Below are 18,377 nucleotides of genomic sequence, written 5' to 3' on the forward strand. Positions count from 1 at the left end.
GTTTTAACCTTCTGTTCAGTGCTGCCTGAGGGACTAGGATTAGACAGAGGTGGCCCATTGCTAGCATGGAGGCCACTACTGTGTCTCTCAAAATCACTGCTGGTTGAGCAGCAATGGCCAGAAGTGTTCCAGCTGGTGGTAGCCAGCGTAAGGCCACAAAATGGGGTGTTATGGGGGGAAGAAGCAGAGCCAGCCATGCATCCAATGGATCCAAAGCTGCTCCATCCCCGAGAGAGGCCTGACTTGGGCCCCTTTACCCCATACTTTCTGACCTGTCAAGTGTGACTGGCAGGGCTTCAGATGCGGCTGTGATTCCACCGCTCTGCTGCACCCCACTGTTCCCCGGCGGGCCCCATTTAGGATTGTTCTGCCCTGCAATTCTATACCAACTTACCTGAAAGTAAGCCCAATTGAAATCAGCGGAGCTTACTTCTGAGTAGACATGTGTAAAAGTGTTTATTGTTTCCGGATGCTTTGCACTGAGCTATGTGTGATATGCAATGCATTTATGTCAACACCAAGGACGGCTTCTCTGAGGAAAGGACAGCTTTTCAACAGAGAAGCAGAAGGAGGGGGCTGCTTAATATTTTCCCCTGCCACTTTCCCTCTGGAAATTCCCCTCTGTTGAATTGCTTCTCTGTTTTCCCCAGAAGATCCAGCCTTCAACCTCAGTGGCTGCTGCCAGACTCTGGAATTCCTTGTGGTTTCCCCCATCTGCGATGACAGGCAAAGGCATTGTTATTTAGGCAGACCTTTGGCTCATAAGCTGACTTGTAAAAATATTGTATTTGGTTTTATTGGATTGTTTTGATCTGTGTTTTGCCCTCTTTGGTTTTATGTTTTTTACTTTGTACTTTATTGCTGATTTAATTTTTGTATTCTATTTTTTATTATTAGCTACCTTATATTGTGTTAGCCACCTTGAGCACTGTTGGTGGAAAGGCAGGGATATAAATTTAACAAACAAAATTTAGAAATAAATAGAACACACACAATTGGGCAAAACCTCATCCAGTGGGGTTGTCTGATTTTACCCTCTATTTTTAATAGGTATAATAAATATTGTTTTGTTGGTATTATATCTTTATCGTAACCTATAGAATCATAGAATAGTAGAGTTGGAAGGGTCCTACAAGGCCATCGAGCCCACCCCTGCTCAATGCAGGAATCCAAATCAAAGCATTCCCGACAGATGGCTGTCCAGCTGCCTCTTGAATGCCTCCAGTGTTGGAGAGCCCACTACCTCTCTAGGTCATTGGTTCCATTGTCGTATGGCTCTAACAGTTAGGAAGTTTTTCCTGATGTCCAGTCAAAATCTGGCTTCCTGCAACTTGAGCCCTTTATTCCGTGTCCTGCACTCTGGGATGATTGAGAAGAGATCCCGACCCTCTTCTATGTGACAACCTTTCATGTACTTGAAGAGTGCTATCATATCTCCCCTCAGTCTTCTCTTCTGCAGGCTAAACATGCCCAGTTCTTTCAGTGTCTCCTCATAGGGCTTTGTTTCCAGTCCCCTGATCATCTTTGTTGCCCTCCTCTGAACCTGTTCCAGTTTGTCTGCATCCTTCTTGAAGTGCAGAGACCAGAACTGGACACAATATTCAAGATGAGGCCTAACCAGTGCTGAATAGAGGGGAACTAGTACTTCACGCGATTTGGAAACTATACTTCTGTTAATGCTCCCTAATATAGCATTTGCTTTCTTTGCAGCCACATCACTGTTGGCTCAGTTTCAGATTGTGATCAACGACAATTCCAAGATCCTTCTCACATGTAGTACTACTGAGCCAAGTATCCCCCATCTTATAACTGTGCGTTTGGTTTCTTTTTCCTAAGTGTAGAACTTTGCATTTATCCCTATTGAATTTCATTCTGTTGTTTTCAACCCAATGCTCCAGCCTATCAAGGTCCCTTTGAATTTTGTTTCTGTCTTCCACAATATTAGCTATGCCCAATTTTGTATCATCTGCAAATTTGATAAGCATGCTTTGTACCTCCTCATCCAAGTCATTAATAAAAATGTTAAAGAGCACTGGGCCCAGGACTGAGCCCTGTGGTACCCCACTCGTTACTTCCATCCAGTTTGAAAAGGAACCATTGATAAGCACTCTTTGAGTACGATTCTGGAACCAGCTGTGGATCCATCTAATAGTTGTTCCATCCAGCCCACATTTAGCTAGCTTGCTAATCAGAATGTCATGGGGCACTTTGTCAAAAGCTTTCCTGAAGTTGAGATATATTATGTCCACAGCATTCCCACAGTCTACAAGGGAGGTTACCCAATCAAAAAATGAGATAAGATTAGTTTGGCAGGATTCGTTCTTCATAAATCCATGTTGGCTCCTAGTAATCACTGCATTGTTTTCAAGGTGCTTACAGACTGACTGCTTTATAATCTGCTCCAGAATTTTTCCAGGGATTGATGTTAGGCTGACTGGTCTGTAGTTCCCCGGTTCCTCCTTCTTGCCCTTTTTGAAGATAGGGACAACATTAGCTCTCCTCCAGTCATCCGGCACTTCACCGGTCCTCCATGATTTCGCAAAGATAATAGACAGCGGTTCTGAGAATTCTTCAGCCAGTTCCTTCAATACTCTAGGATGCAGTTTATCGGGCCCTGCCGATTTGAACTCGTTCAAAGTGATTAGGTATTCCTTGACCATTTGTCTATCAATCTCAAGCTCCAATCCTGCCCCTTCTACTTCATGTTTCCCGGGAGGGTCATAGACCCTTTTTTGGGAGAAGACTGAGCCAAAGTAGGAATTGAGCACTTCTGCCTTTTCTTTGTCATCTGTTATCATTTTGCCATCCTTACTGAGTAGCTGTGCCACCATTTCTTTTCTCTGTCTTTTACTATGGACATACCTGAAGAAAGCTTTTTTGTTGCTTTTAGCATCCCTCGCTAGCCTCAGCTCATTCTCAGCTTTAGCCTTCCTGACACCATCCCTGCAATTCCGTGATACCTGCCTGTACTCTTCCTTTGTGGCCTGGCCTTCTTTCCCTTTCCTGTATGTATCCTTTTTTGTTTTCAGGTCATCTCTAAGCTTTTTGTGAAGGGTAGTGCTCTTTTGCATCTTCTGTTCACTTTAATTGGGTGTGTGCAGGAGGTACGCCTTTTGTGTTTTATGCAAAAAGCAGTATATATATAAGTTATAAATGTAAAGCTGTCTGCTATGATTTTTAATTTTTTAAATTTTGAAGAATGAAATATTACAACTAAAGAAAACTAAAAAAATGATTACTTACATACATTTACATAATATTGCTGAATTCTTACAATAAAGTAAACAAACTACATGGATCCACGTTATCTTGAAATTTGTTTTTCCAGTATATCAAGAATATACTCCAGTGTTCCATAAGCCAATTTGTCTGACCATATTTCTCCCTTTTATAATAGGTCAATGTCTTTGTACCATTTATTATTTATTTAGGATATTTATATACTGCTTAATATTCAGAATTTCTAAGCAGTGTACATAAAATGTTTTCTAGAAAGCATGTAGAAAATAAGAACGATTAAAATTCACCACGTGCAGCTTGTCTCCAGCTCCCTTCACAACAAGCCTCTTGCTCTATTTTGTGCCCAGGCTACCAGGCGCAATGGGTGTAATTTTCCTGAGGTAATGAATTGCAGGAGAACATGAACAGAAACATCAAATGGAAGGAGGGCACCTGACCAAAGCTGACCAGATGAGAGGCAAATCATTGCTTAGGAGAATAGGGAAAACATTCAGATGCCCTTATGACACCTGTCTGATCCACACAAACTCTAGGAATCCCCAGTGTCTCTTCACCATCTTTCAGAGTGGCCCTACTGTTAGGCAGAATGGGGCAGCTGCCTCAGGTGGCAGAGCTGAAATGTTGGAAGACAGAGCTGTGTGGGCCACACATCTTAATCCCCATAGCTAACCTGCTTTTCTCATATGGAGGACACTGTCAGCTGCTAAGCTATTCAAATTCTGCACATGGAATTGACCGTGGAGGTGGTGCCGGCACCATTTTGTCTCTTGTCTTGAGCAGCAAAATTTCTTGAGCGGGCCTTGTTCACTTTTGATGCCATCTTATTGTTGTTGCTGCTGTTATATTTATGGCCCGCCCACACCAACAGGTCCCAGATTTAGATTTACAGCAATCTAAAATTCAGTATTAAAAGCAATTAAAACAGATTCCATTCAGAAGAATAGGGTGGGTCCTCAAAACATACATCTCAAGTGCCAAAGGCTAGGGTGAAAAATTAAATGGACTGCCTTCAACTTGATTCCGACTTATGGGTGACCCTATAAATAGGGTTTTCATGGTAAATGGTATTCAGAGGGGGTTTACCACTGCCTTCCTCTGAGGCTGAGAGGCAGTGACCTGCCCAAGGTCACCCAGTGAGCTTCATGGCTATGTGGGGATTCGAACCCTGGTCTCCCAGGTTGTAGTCCAACACCTTAACCACTACACCACACTGGCTCTCTTAAAGGCTAGGGTAAAGAGGTGTATTTCAGCTAATTTGCTGAAAACTGTACAGCGAAGGTGCCAGGTGCACCTCTGTGGGGAGGGAATTCTACAACTTGGGAGCTGCCACAGAGAATGCCCTTTCCTGGGCCACCATCTCCCAAACTTCTGAGGGTGACTTCTGAGAACTACCAAGAAGGCCCCCTCTAGTGAACTGAACACCCGAGAGGGTTTATAGGGAAGAAAGCAATCTCTCAGATATCTGTGGCCCGAGTTGTTAAGGGCTGTATACACAAGCACCTTAAATTGGGCCTGGAAACAAACTGGCTCCCCCATTCCATTTCTCTGCTTAAGAATCCTGGGAACTATAGTTTAACCCACACAGAACTACAGTTCCCAGCACCCTTATCAAACTACAGTTCCCAAGAGGGGGGGAGAGTAATGTGATTTAAATATATGTGTATGGTGCACACAATGTATGGTATGCACGCAATGTATGTATGCAGCCTTATTCGTTTCCTCCATCAGTGCTACATTGCAGCCACCCACACCGGTCTCTCTTCTTCTCTCTCGCTCTTCCTGCCCCACTTCCATCTTCCTCTCCTCCTACACTTTCCTTAGCTGTTCTCTTTCCCCATGACAATTCTCATCTAATCCCTGCATGTGTCCTTTGCTCCACACCCTCCTGACCTCTGGGAGCCAATGCCACCCCCCCCTTATCTCTCCTGTCCACACCCAAACAACACTCCTTCCCTTCTGCTTTCAAGCATACAATTGTTTCCCCACTTCCCTCCCCATCTGGGATGAAGATATGAGATATGAAGCTTGGACTGAGTACTAGTAGGGGCCAGCCGCAGAAGGGCTTGCTGGGCTCCACGTGATGCCTGAGCAACATTGGCTCTGCCACACCCCAGGAAAATTGGAGTATTTAGAAATGGCCTCATCGTTAAGCAGCGAAGCTGTTTCCTCAGATTCTTCTAGCTGTGAAAATGACTCCGGCTACACAAACGCAACTGCAAAATGTTCCCATGGTAGGAATGAACAGTGCTGAACATCTCTGCAGAATGAATGCCTGGGAATAAAAGTGCTCCTGTTCATGGAGAAATGATTGCTCTGCTAAGAGAAACTAAAACATTCACCGTTTTGTGGGTATATCGCATATTTAAATAGCAGAGTGCATGATTTTCATTCATAAGGCTCCAGGTTCAACCCCTGGTGTTGCAAGTTGAAAGTATCTAAACAGCCTCTGCCTGAGGCCCCAAAGAACCGCTACGGTTGGGGTGGATCACCCTTCACCAATCCGCTTCAGGCCAATGGGGGTTGTAGTCCAAAACATATGGAGGACACCAGGTTGATGAAAGCTGGAGTAGATGGTACTGGGCTAGATGGACCAATAGCCTGACTCAACAAAGGTGGCTTCCTATGTTCAGATCTATATTGCCCCCTTTCACCTGTCCTGTTGACTGGTTCAAATTAAGCCGGAATACCTTCAATAAGATTAATAATGGAGCACTTTTAAAAGTGTGTTATAGGGTATATTGTCACTCGTATATCCTCACTGTTCCCTTTTCTTCACTGGTCGTAGTTGTATGCACCCTTGGGATAAGGCTGCAATCCTATAAACACTTACCTGGGAGTAAGCCCCATTGGACACACTGGGATTTACTTCTGAGTAGACATGCATAAGAGTTCGTTGTCAGCCTCACTACAATCAGGGGGCTCTCAAATGTGCATAGGACTGGGCTGCGTCTGTCTCAAGGAGGCATTTAAAATGTCACCCCAATAAAAATAATAACAGTGGTTAGGTGGGTTCATCCAGCCACCTAATGTGAGAACCACCTAACCCGGCTGGTGGGCTCATCAGAACCCCCCTTTCCTTAGAAGCTCAATTTCCCACTTGCCAGTAGCAGATTAAAAAAAAACAGAAAAGGGGAGGGACCTCGTCTGTCAGAGCCTATGCAGATTAACCTTTCAATTAGCTGTTATCAAGTCCTGTGTTTTAGAACCAGTCCTTGCGATCTGCGGCCATTTAGCATCAAGAAAGGTTTGAGGATTGTAATTTTTTAAATTAATTTTTGCGGAGGTAGGCTGCGGGAGGGATGTTAAGGATACCAATTCTACGTTCCTCTCTCTCTCTGTCTCTCTCTCTCTCTCTGTGTATGCGTGTTCCGACCCCCCCCCCATCACGATCCGATTGTTTTGCAACCTTTTTTTGGTACGTCTATATATCTATATCGATGTTTCCGTACGTCTCCGTGATTTCTCCTCCCTTTTTCGGGGGTGGGGAGGGGACAATAAAAAGAGAAACCTCGTAAAAGCAAGAGGAGGAGGGGACAAAAAGGTATTAATTTTTCGTAATATCAATGCGTTTGATTTTGTGAAGAAAGAAAGAAAAAGAAGAGAAAGCTTTGATGCAAAACCCCAAATCCGCTATTTTGGGATTCCTTCCGCACTCCCCCCCCCATCCCAGTTTCCTTCTATGTTTCTTCTGGCTTCTCCGTTTATTTGGAAAAAGGGGGTGGCGGAGGGGAAAGGGGTCGTGAGGGTTGTTGTGTTCTTGGCTCGGGTTGCTGCGGCCAGGAGGGAAAAGCCAGACAGAGGAGCTGCTCCTGCGGCCGCCGCGGTCGCCTGTGCTGGAGCAGCAGCAGCAGCAACATTCCGCAGGAGCCGCTTCTGCAGAAACATCCCCAAGCAGAGAGAAGGAAAGAGGAGGCCAATTTCCAAGCTCAAAAGAGGGGGGGAAGCCCCCGGCGATGAGGTTAGAGTTGCAGGCGTGTGTGCGGCGCGTCTGTGAGTGTGTGTGTGAGAGAAGTGTGAACACGCGACTGGGTGACAAGGCTGCAGTGTCCTGCAATAATGTGTGCCCTCTTCTTCTAGCTATGTGTCAATGGGGCTTGTTTATTGTCCGCTTGGGGACTTCATCTGTCTTTTTGCAGCCGGAGAAAGGGCCATGCACGTGTTTACAGGCACTCCTGCCGGATCCACGCATTGCATTGTAGTGGCCCTTTGCATTTAGAGGGCTGGCTGGGGGGCGGCGGTTGCACCAGTCATAGCGGCAGGCTTGGCTGGGAGAGCGACGGGTGTCTCGTGAGGGGTGTGTGCGCTGTATAGTCCCACTCTGTCTTCAGGCAGTAATTGTTTTCTGCAGAAAATGGGCGGGTTAGGGGAGCCCCGCGTACATTGCATATAGCTGGGAGACTTACGTGCCTATGCGTGCACATATAGACCTGCAAGGAACTGCATATGGTTACGTAGCTGGGAATCATTTGTCTCCTGTACCGAGGTGTAAGGGTTGTTAGGTGCTGTGGTGCCAGGCACCTAGGGGAGGCGGGTGCAGGAATCATGATGAGAACATGTTTGTTTTAAGGCTCGCCCGACCGCAAAAGGCTTCTCGGCGCGTGGCGTGAAACTCAAATATTTAAAGTGGCGCTTATAAGTGTGTCGCGCGCCCCTCCGCGCCAGGCACGCTTAAGCGTTCCATTCTTCCCACCCCCTTGACGGGCTACCTCTGCTGCTTTGCCAACCAACAAACTTCAGCGACGGGAGGGAGGTTGAAGGGAAAAGAAACGGGGTGGGAAATAAAGGCTTGATAGACGGCTCCGGAAGTCTATAAGAAGCCTGTCTTCACAACCCCCCTCCCCATTCTTTTCCATTTGTAATCGTTCTCCAATGAGAACCGAGGATAGTTACTCTGCGTTGGAGGCGGGACCCGCAAAGGCTTTGAGTATTTTTCCCCTATAGGGAGGAAAGAGGTCGTGTGATTGACACCGCACTCCCTCCAATGTCCTGACATGTAGGAGGGGAATAGCGGATGATGATGATGGACGGGGCACAGTTGCCAATGAACGAGGCCGTTTAGCTGATAGGCGGGCCTTCACTGACCCACTGAAGGCGAGGTAAGGATAGGTAGGGTGCGAGGTTTTAATGAGCCTCCTTTGGGCCGTCATCAAGTGTCATGTCGGATGCGCTGTGATTGCGAGAGGGCAAAACAAAATGGCGGCTGCTTGAATGGCGAGAGCGGCGGCAGAAGAAGCGGAGCGTCGTGAAGAGAGAAGTTCGCTGTCGAAGGCGCCAGCAGGGGGCGCAGCTGCGGCATCACCTGGCGGTGGCTCCTCCTCCTCGTCTCTTTTTGCCGCTCTCATCCTCATCCTCCCAGTGGCGGGGGCGTGTCGTGACCGCCACCCGCTGGTTAGGTGAGTCGCGGCAAAAGGAGGACCTCCCTGCCCGTACTTCCAACTCTTGGAGCAGGGTAGTACCGGGGGAAGAACCAGTGCAGAGCGCTTGGCGCTAAGAGAGGCAACCTGGTGTGTTTCAAGTTAATTAATTGTATAAATGTAAGAGATGTTTGCCTTTTGCGGTCATTGGCCCGATAAAGGCTCTGGAAGGAGGAGCTCAATTGGATGGAATCGGGGTGTGTGTGAACAGAGGGGGAGTCTCTGTTGGCTTAATTTTTCAAAATGAAAGCTGAAAGTTCAAGAAGAGAGCTTGGAGTATTCCTGAGGGGGCCTGGACCCCTTAGCACTCATACGGCAAACCTGGTTCTCTTCCCTCACCATCAAACCATATCAGGTGCATAACAGTTTTAGAAAATATGATAATTGCAAGGATGCAGCAAATACATAAATCTGTATATATTCGTGTTATATATAAATACCGCACTGCTGTAAATACTAGATTTATAAATATCATCCAGTAATTATAATTCATTAATTTGCTACATAGAAAAATGCATAAATATTTATATTGTAACTATTGTTCATGTAATCAATTAAAGGATTCCATTTTTCTTTAAAAACATCTCTGTTGTTTATTCTCTCTCAATCTTGTTAATTTTATAAGTTTATATGCTACTGTTCCCCTCCAGATTTTCTCCAGCTATTTTTTCAATATTGGTGGTGACCTATTTTTCCATTTTTATGCAACAAGCATGTGAGCAACTACTGTTAAATTCCATATTAGTTCCTTATACTTGATCCATTCATCCAATAAATTCTAATAAAATTGTTTGGGACCTAAGGGCAAAGCAGAAGATTTTACCAGTGAGATTATTCCAATCACTTTCCCCCCACATCGTTTATCTGATGGGCATATCCACCAATCAATGCCTTGTATTTGACATTAAGTCTCCACACATCCAGCATTTCCCATTATTAATAGAGTAATTTATAATGGTTTTCTTTTTATACAAAGAGATTGTGCTGGTTTTTGATTAAATTTCCCCTCCACACCAGAGATTTATCTACCGATTATTTTATCTGCTTTTTCTTTAACACCTGTACCAAGTGATGGGCTCATGGTATCAAGTACATAGATCTTGGATAAAAAACCCTTCAAGGTTTTATTTTTATATGTTGTATCCTCAACAGTTGTTAATACACTTTCCTTCTTATATTTTTGTCTATATCAGTGGTTCCCAAACTTTTCTCCCATGGATCACTTGAACGCTGCTGAGGTTTGGGCAGACCACTTAATTATTTTTGTGTCTGTTGTAGCAATTTCAGTGTGCTGCACTAGATGCTGTATAACTTTTATATGTATTTTTATTGCTTCTTTTAGCTCTTATATATTGTGTTTAATTGTATTACAATTTGAGTTCCATAGAATACAATAAAAAACAATATAAGAATTAAAAGAAGCAATAAAATACATACAAAAACAAATGCATTTAATATGATGGATATCCTCTCTTTGGTTTTCAACCACACATCCACAGACGTCAAGGCTAGAGATGTAAAGGTCTGGGGAAAAAATTGGGGGGAAAATTTGTTTTATTTCCGGGCCTTCGCGTCTCTAGTCGTGCGCCACCTGAATGAAGCATGCAGTCTACTGGTGGTCCATGGACCACAGTTTGGGAGCCCCTTCTGTATATAACTTCTCAGCTGCCTATATTGAAACTATTGCTGCAGAGCAGTTTTATTTCATCTGTTGGAACATCTGAAGTGGCATAAGAATTCTGTCTGTGGTGTTAGGTGTGTGGTGGCTCACTATCCCATGCAATTAATCTCTTGATGCTGCAGCTATGAGAGGCAAATATCTGTGAACCAGTAAGTTGACTTAGCCCCATTTCGCACTATGTGATTAAAGGGGCTTTGTGGTTCCTTTGGCTCTACCAGCCAGTGCATGCCCATAGGCTTCCCTGCCTCAGACATCCATGTTAATGCTTGGATGGCAGGACCAGGGTCCAGAGAAGCCATGTGTTGTTGAAGAGTGGGGGCAGGGTTGTTGCCCTGTAGCCCTTTTAAAAATGTGATGCCCCTTCAGGTGAGTAAAGCATGGATGGGGAACCTTTGCCCCCTCCCCCCCGATGTTGCTGAGCTGCAGTTCCCATCAGTCTTGGCAATGGCCAGGGATCATGAGAGTTGTAGTTCAGCAACATCTGGAGGGCCAGAGGTTCCCCACACCTGAAGTAAAGTATAAAGGGAACTACAGTCTTCAACCAATTGATCACTCACCTAGTTGTAGAAGTCTCACACATGGAGGTGTCCCAAGGCAATGTGTCTGGACGTTACATGGAAGCATAATAACTTTTCTACACCCCCTTTTTGCGAGAAAAGGTTTAATGAGAACTGGCCCATGTACATCATACCTACTTCTCATTGGCTTGTGTGTGTTCCTGTTGATCTTCTGCTGAGTGTTTCTGTACCTCTCAGCCACAGGTATTAAACTGGGCCATGATGAGAGCTAACTCAATTGAAGAGCCTTGCTTTGAGTTGCTTGGATAGGAGTCTTTTCTCTGTGGTGGTTCATTCACATATGAAAGCCATCACTCAATTCTGGAGCCGTGTATTACCTCTATTCACATTTCCAATTTTCCTTTAAACAGTTAGCTAAAATGAGTGCCATGGGTAACTGGTGTGTACCAAATTAGCCTTAGAAATTATTTATCTGTTTTTTATTATTTTACTATTTTTAGGAGTGGTAGTTTATGAATTTCAGAATAAAAGCTAACATGATATTTCCCTGCCCCACTTTCAAGACAGAGAAGAGATACCAAATGTTAAAATTGAAGTAGTTGAAAGTACTCCTCACCCCAATATTTGCTTAAATATTTTTCAGATACAGGTTTATCTCTGTGTTAATCTAAATATACAGTGCACAGATTTGCGAGTACTGCTTTTAGTTAGTATGATTAGACATTATTTTTAACAAAAACTATTAATATAGTAGATCTTGGCATAGAGATGATTTTCTGTAATATGAAGTAATGGCATCACTGAAAAGTGCATGGAGCATAGGGTGTAGTCAGTGCAGCGTTAGTCTCTTTGCTCTTTTTCATTTCTGCTGCAATCCAATGCCCATGCAGGTGCAATAAAGTCCAATAAAGGACTGTCTTGCTAATGGCCTTCCCTGAGGTTGTGTGCTTCACAGGACACCAGCGGAATGTAAAGTATGTTGTCTTGTTTAGTTCCAAGCTTTTTTTACATTTTGTGTGGACGTAGATGGATAAATAGTGAGCCCAGCTCTCAAAAAAACTAGTTATACAGCCAATACGTACTGCAGTTAATTGAGCAAACTTCAGTGTAATGGGCTAAGACTTATTCATCAGGTTTATAGCTAGCTACTTTGCAAATAAGTTCATAGAAATGTCTTAACTCACACCTTTCATATCTAGCATGTTTTCCCACACAACCCCCCCCCACACACATTTTGTAAAGTATTGTTTTTGGTTGCATGGAGAAAACTTACTTGGTACCCATAATCAAATGAGAAGCCGTCTACAAACTTAGGTTTATATACCAAAAGAAATCTTTCGCTTCAGACTAGTCTTCCTACAAGGTGCCTGGTGACATCTCTCTAAAGCACAATCCTCTTAGTGAGTACTGCTGGCCAGGACTTGTTGTGGAAGAGATTTGTTGTGGCAGCTCTTGTGAATACCATGGGTCAACTCTGGGAAAATATAAATTAAGAATAGTTGAAAGCAGGGCTGGAGTCGGAGTCGTGGAGTCGGAGTCAGGAGCAATGTTGGGTAGAGTCGGCAGGGCTGTGGAGTTGGTACGCCAAACCGACTCCTGCTCCTCTATTTTTCTACTGTCCGACTCCGACTCCACCCAAAATTGCTTCCAACTCCACAGCCCTGGAAAGGGCTCTAAATGTCTTTTTAAATTGGAAGCTCTCATAGGAGCATTTTTATCGTGGCTGAATATGCGCTGATCTTGGCATCACAGCATTTGTCTTCATCTGGGTCCTGTGTCATACACTGACACACAAAATGTTTTCCATCCTGAGTTATGGTGAAATGCTCAAATACAGCTGACTTCATGGGAAGCTTCTTTGACATTTTGAATTTATATTTTAAAAAATTTGTCAATCAAAATTTATTTTGAAGTTGGAGTCGGTACATTTCTACCAACTCCGACTCCACCCAAAATTGCTTCCTACTCCACGACTCCGACTCCACAGCCCTGGGAGTTGGAGTTGGTAGAAATGTACGACTCCGACTCCGATTCCAACTCCTTCATAAATGGCAAATGTATATTAACTAGTAATAACAAATTTACTGTAGTAAAATGGTAGCACAAGGCATTTCAACACCACCACGTGAATCCAGAGCTTGCAAAAGTTACTTTTTTGAACTACAACTCCCATGAGCCCAATCCCTGGGTGGTGATGAAATGCCTTGTGCTACCATTTTACTACAGTAAATTTGTTATTACTAGTTAATATACATTTGCCATTTATGAAGGAGTTGGAGTCAGACAGTAGAAAAATAGAGGAGTTGGAGTCGAAGGTCTGGTGTACCGACTCCACAGCCCTGGTTGAAAGTGCCCCTGAGTGGCTGCAGAGTGCATTTTCTTCACCACGGGAAACTAGATCACCCTTACATGTCAGGGTAATCCAAAATGACTTTCAGATCTAAGGGTGGTATTTCTTTTTTATGTAGAAATTAAGCACTGGCACTGTACAGGTAATGAAGTCCAGTCTTTAACCCCCTCCCCCAATATTTTGAGGAATGTGTAATATTTTAATGTCAGACATGGCTCCTCTTCCCCTACTGCCCCATCAGTGACCAATTGACCATCTTTAAGATCTCTTGTAGGTAAACTTGGAATGTATTGGCCATATCTACGTACTTGTGGATATTCCCAGAGTTTGAAAGAACTATTTCACATATTCTTTTGCAAACAGTTGCGTGTATGGATTTTGCAGTTTTAATTTTATCCATAGATGTAGCGGAGCCCCAAAATCTCTTGTTCTCCATTCTGCCTTAGTGGAGAAGTCATGGCTCCCCTTGAATACACAAAGTATAGATGAGGTTCTGACTGGCAGAGAGATTGAGAAATTTGATGGAAGTTGGCACCATGATAGCCACCTCCCGTGTTACAGATGACTTGTGATTGGTTGGACACAGCCACCTGCCAATTAAGACACACCTGGGTCAGAAACTGTTTTTAAAAAAATTTGTCCCTCAGAGTCTCTTAACAGACCATCTATGCTGCAACATGTGAGGAGACCAAAACCTGCTTGTAAGTCGTTACGTTAGGCTAGATAAATGTTAACTAAAACATTGTTGCTGTTGTTTTCTTGAAGCAATATTCTGCTTCTTCTATTTGTTCCCCTCCTTTTTTATTTCTAAAAAACTTCATACAATTTGGCTATTGGGGTCATGGGTGCATTTGTGCCAAAACTTGCAAGGTTATTCCAGTCTCTCACACACCCAGTCACTTGGTTCATGCTATGTGTCTGTATTATGAGTGAGGTTTGACAGAGAAAAGCAAGCCACTTTGGTCTCTGGGGAGGTCCAGTCATCTGGATGCTATCTCTGCTTCCCCTAGTAAGTAAGTAGTAAATGATTCCCTAGGAAACACTCCCATCCGGGGTTAGAGGGTGCGAAAGGGGTGTGGTGGCAGCCAACTTAAAAGCCTGTCAGTTGTGGAATGGAGTAAACGGTTCTTTACCCCCCTTTTGTTAGAATAGCTACCAGCTAGAGTAGTTTATATGTAATTTAAACTTTGGTAATGCCTGATCAAGAAAATACGTTCCAGTAATGAATCATTACTGCTGATCAACATTGAGAGCCACTTGGAATAAGCAGTCTCCGTATATTTGTAGTAAGGATTACTCCTGGAAGTAAGTCCCAGTGAATTCAATGGGGCTTATTCCCAGGGAAATAGGTTTTGGATTACAGCTTTAAAGTAGGTGATTAGGGGGAGATATATAATATTTTGAAAAAGGAAAGTGCAAGCTTTTGAACAATGCAAGACTCCTTTAATAGGTACTGTTTGGTCAGGCCGGAATTCCAAATTCTGATGTTTTCAAAGACTTAACCTACAGTAAAATAATCAGTGTCAGTTTTATGAGTCTCATTCTGTGGAATGAAGACAACAGTGAGATAGAATACTTGATTCACGGGCCTTTCAACTTGTGTTGAAGAGGTTGATCATAGGAAAAAGAATGCCCTTTCTTTCCTGAGCCCTCCAATAATTAGCTTTGGCCTTCTGGAAGTGTCAACACAATATGTTGTTGCTTTTTCCTAGTTGTATAGGAGTAATTTGTTTTGGCTCTAGTAACTGATCTTTTAAAAACAAATGTTTTACATGGCTTACAGAAAGTACAAACAAGTGTCAAGAATGTGACCTAGAAATCAACCTGTATATTTTATTTTTATTTAATGCATTCATATTGGAATAAAAGACCAAGCACAAGAACAGCATTTACTCAATTTATAATTAATATAAGGCAGATAAGAGGATACCACTCATTGATCCAGCCTAAGTTCAGTCTCTGGATGTTCTTACTCTATGGATCTGCACAGCTTCTAAATCATAGTTGGTAGTGGCACACTATGTGAAGTAGCGAAACAAAATGAGGGTTAATATGGGCAACTAGAAGGTTTATATTCTTACCTACTCCTATGATTTCAGTTGGAGTCCCTAGACTTTTCTCTCCATGTTGTTATCCCTTGTCTAGCGCTTGTCCAGAATATAACGTATCTTCTAGAAGACTCCATGTACAGCAGTGCTCTTGCAAAGAGTGCTAGATAATGCAACCTTTGGTAGGCAAATATCCTTCCACAAATATTGGGAGGCTTTGTCTCTAACCAAAAACTCATGGCCATCTTCAAAGGTGCAGCCTTCTTCCTGACCTCATGTTGAGCCTTTGGGACACAATGTGGGGCAAGGACAATCCTGCTTCAAACATGAAACTGCAGGCAGCGGAGTGGAAGACTATTCAACCATATGTAGAAGTTGCTGCCGTCCCTTCAGTTTGGAGCCAAAGAGAGGAGATGGAGGCTAGGGTTTGCTTTAGCTCTGTGTGCTTGCTGTAGATGTTCTTGGAGGGTTGAGACAAGCCAAATGAGGGTTCCTGTCTCATCTTTTGGGGTGGGAAGGGTATGGGAGGATCATTCCTCCCCCTCTGCAGATCCAGGACTGGGAGGAAGCCTCAGTGTTGTCTCTTTAGTCAGAGGATGCCTGACACATTATCCTGATGCCTGAGATGGTGGAATCCTGTGTTTACATATGTGATTTCCATGTAAATTGATCTTCACATCTTTAGGTGCCTGACATCAGCTGCTGTCCCTATATGCATACTAATCCTGGTTTTACTCTATAGAAGCTTTTACCTCTGCAAAGCCTCCTTAGTGTTTAAACATATTTCTGGAAAGGTGGGGTGATGGGAGTAAGCATTCTTGTTGCCTTCTAATAATTTGTAATAAACGTGCTTGTGTATTGTCAGGGCCTTGGAAGGAGAATAGTTACAGTGGTGCAACAGAAAACAAAATGTTGTGATTCATCTCCCCCCTACACTGCTTGAGTGGATCTCATTTCATGTGGTGAAATAGCCCTAGTGCCCCTTGTGCCATAATGTTAACACAACTTTCTTGACTTCATAGATTCCATCACTTTGTTTCGTAACCTGAATCAGTATCCTAGCTGCACTGTATAGGCCCTGCTATATGTATTGAGGAATTTCTTGGCAGCAGTGAAGCTGTTTATGTGAAAGTAGTGAAGTACTATAAAGTTATAAATGACATTACAGCTATGGTCGCCTTCAGTGATAACCTTTTATCTCTTGCCTCAGCTGCAGTATGATCAGACTTGCTGTTTTTGATTAGCAGTTTAATCCTAAGTACTCTTAATATGGCGTTAGCCTGATTAGACTCAGTAGAACTTACTTCTGAGTAATTGTGTTTAGATTGCTCTGCAGGAGTTACAGAAAGGCATTCTTTTCTAAGTGCTCAGATTTCTAACAGAGTTTAAATTGCTGCAAAACTGAAACCTCTTTATAAAGTTAGCTCCCTAATTGAGTACAGCAGCTGTAATTGAGAAGAATCTAAATTCAGCAAGACTCTATCATTAAAGCTGAACTTATCTTGGATAGTATTTGCACAGTTTGCTGGCTGTGCCACAGAGGAAGGTGGAATGTCCATCCTTCCTAAATTCAGAAGTGTAGTTGCCAGCAGAGTTCTTAACTTCTTTCCAGAGTTCCTAGTCCATTTGGCTGAGGAATTCAAGTGTGGGCAGATGTAGACTGGCAACATTGCTTGTGGGCTACAGCTGAAGTTTCCTACGTATGTTTTAGGGGAGCTCTGGGCGGGGGTCCTTGGAAGCTTAAGGAACTTCTCAGCAGATCAGTAATGGTGGACAAACATCCCTGAAAGACAGCTTGTGTAACAACTGCTATTCCCTCAATGCCTCTTGATAGGGAAGAGTTGGCAATAATCTAGGGCAGTGGTTCCCAACCTGGGGGCCACGAAGTAATCCAGAGGGGGCCACAAACAGTAATGAATTATTAATTTTTTCCCAAAAAGTCTTCACTCCCTGGACACTGTCCGGTCCCCACTGCCGCTGCAGATGATACCTCCCCCTTGCTCCAAGCGAGAGGGGAGAACTTTTGCTGAAGTGCCAGAGCGTCTTTCAGGTGCACCGGGGGCAGGCATCTGCCTATAAAACACATGGCAGATGCCAAAGGAGGCTGAGGGTGGAGCTACCAGGAAGAAGAGGGAATTACTATGACTGACTGCAGTCTCCTCGCACTGCCGCTGCTGATGACGACCTTACTCCAAACGAGAGGAGAGGGCTTTTTGTGGAGCAAAAAGAAGCAAGGCTGCAATGAAAGGCTGATTTCCCCCTTCCTACCTGGCAGCCAGCCTGCCTCCCTGGGGGAAGGGGGTCACAAAAAATTTTGAGCTTATAAAGGGGGTCCTGTACTCATGAAGGTTGGGAACCACTGCTCTAGGGTTTGCTTTCAGTTTATGCAGAATGATTGCTACATCTCTTGGTTCTCTCCGTACTCCGTGTGAATTGAACGTGCACCTTAGAACACTTCAGTATCCTCTGCAGCACCTGAAGTTTCCTCTGAAGGTAAATTGATGTAGAAAGGGTTCTCTGAAGGTGTAAAGCTTGAAGCTTGTTGCCCTGGATTGATGAATGTGGATAGATTTTGGCCTGGACAATGGAACAGAAGTGGACTTTAAGCATCTTTCTCTGTATTTGATGTTGAAAATGTTATTGTAGAAGTTACGGTCTGTGTTCTGATGAATTTGGGAACTGTGCTTTGCAGTAATACCTTGGTGCTTACAAGCCTAATCAGGCTAGTAGCCTTTGCTGCCTTTATAGAATCAAAGGTCGGTATTGGTGCTGGGAATGTTGCTCGTCAGTATGCATAGGTATGCAGCTTAGGAGGGTCTACAAATTGGGTGAAGACTGCAGATCCAATGGGACCTGAGAGGAAGTGTGCATAAAATGTAGTGGGATTTCCTTCTGAGAAAACATGATTATGACTGGGCTCTCAGGCAAGTAGATATTTTATACACACATGCTATTTCAGCTTGGTAAATCTGAAATAAGAGAGATTTACTGATCTGTGTATCTTCTATTGGTTTTTGAACTGTTTCCTGGCACCAGATCTGGAGTGTAAATTTAAGGAAAGAATGCGTAGCAAGCCTGGGCAAAGTGCCTCTTCCTGTGCCTCCACAAATTTTAGTTAGTAGTTTT

The 18,377-nt window shown here is 43.7% G+C and overlaps 1 protein-coding gene across 9 annotated transcripts in view; it reads left to right on the forward strand.

Moving 5' to 3' along the window:
- Positions 1–6,408: 6,408 nt before the first annotated feature.
- Positions 6,409–18,377, forward strand: part of KAT6B (lysine acetyltransferase 6B) — a 214,908-nt gene continuing 202,939 nt past the window's right edge. The window contains exon 1 of one of the 9 annotated variants that reach the window (XM_061634850.1): positions 6,409–6,484. The gene's annotated coding sequence lies outside the window, so the exon portion shown is untranslated. Of the gene's footprint in view, positions 6,485–6,705; positions 6,782–6,808; positions 7,199–8,164; positions 9,010–18,377 lie in introns of those variants that run through there. The other 8 variants (XM_061634852.1, XM_061634851.1, XM_061634853.1 and 5 more) reach the window with 8 other exon arrangements.

Source organism: Rhineura floridana, chromosome 7 (assembly GCF_030035675.1).
Source record: "Rhineura floridana isolate rRhiFlo1 chromosome 7, rRhiFlo1.hap2, whole genome shotgun sequence".
NCBI lineage: Eukaryota > Metazoa > Chordata > Lepidosauria > Squamata > Rhineuridae > Rhineura > Rhineura floridana.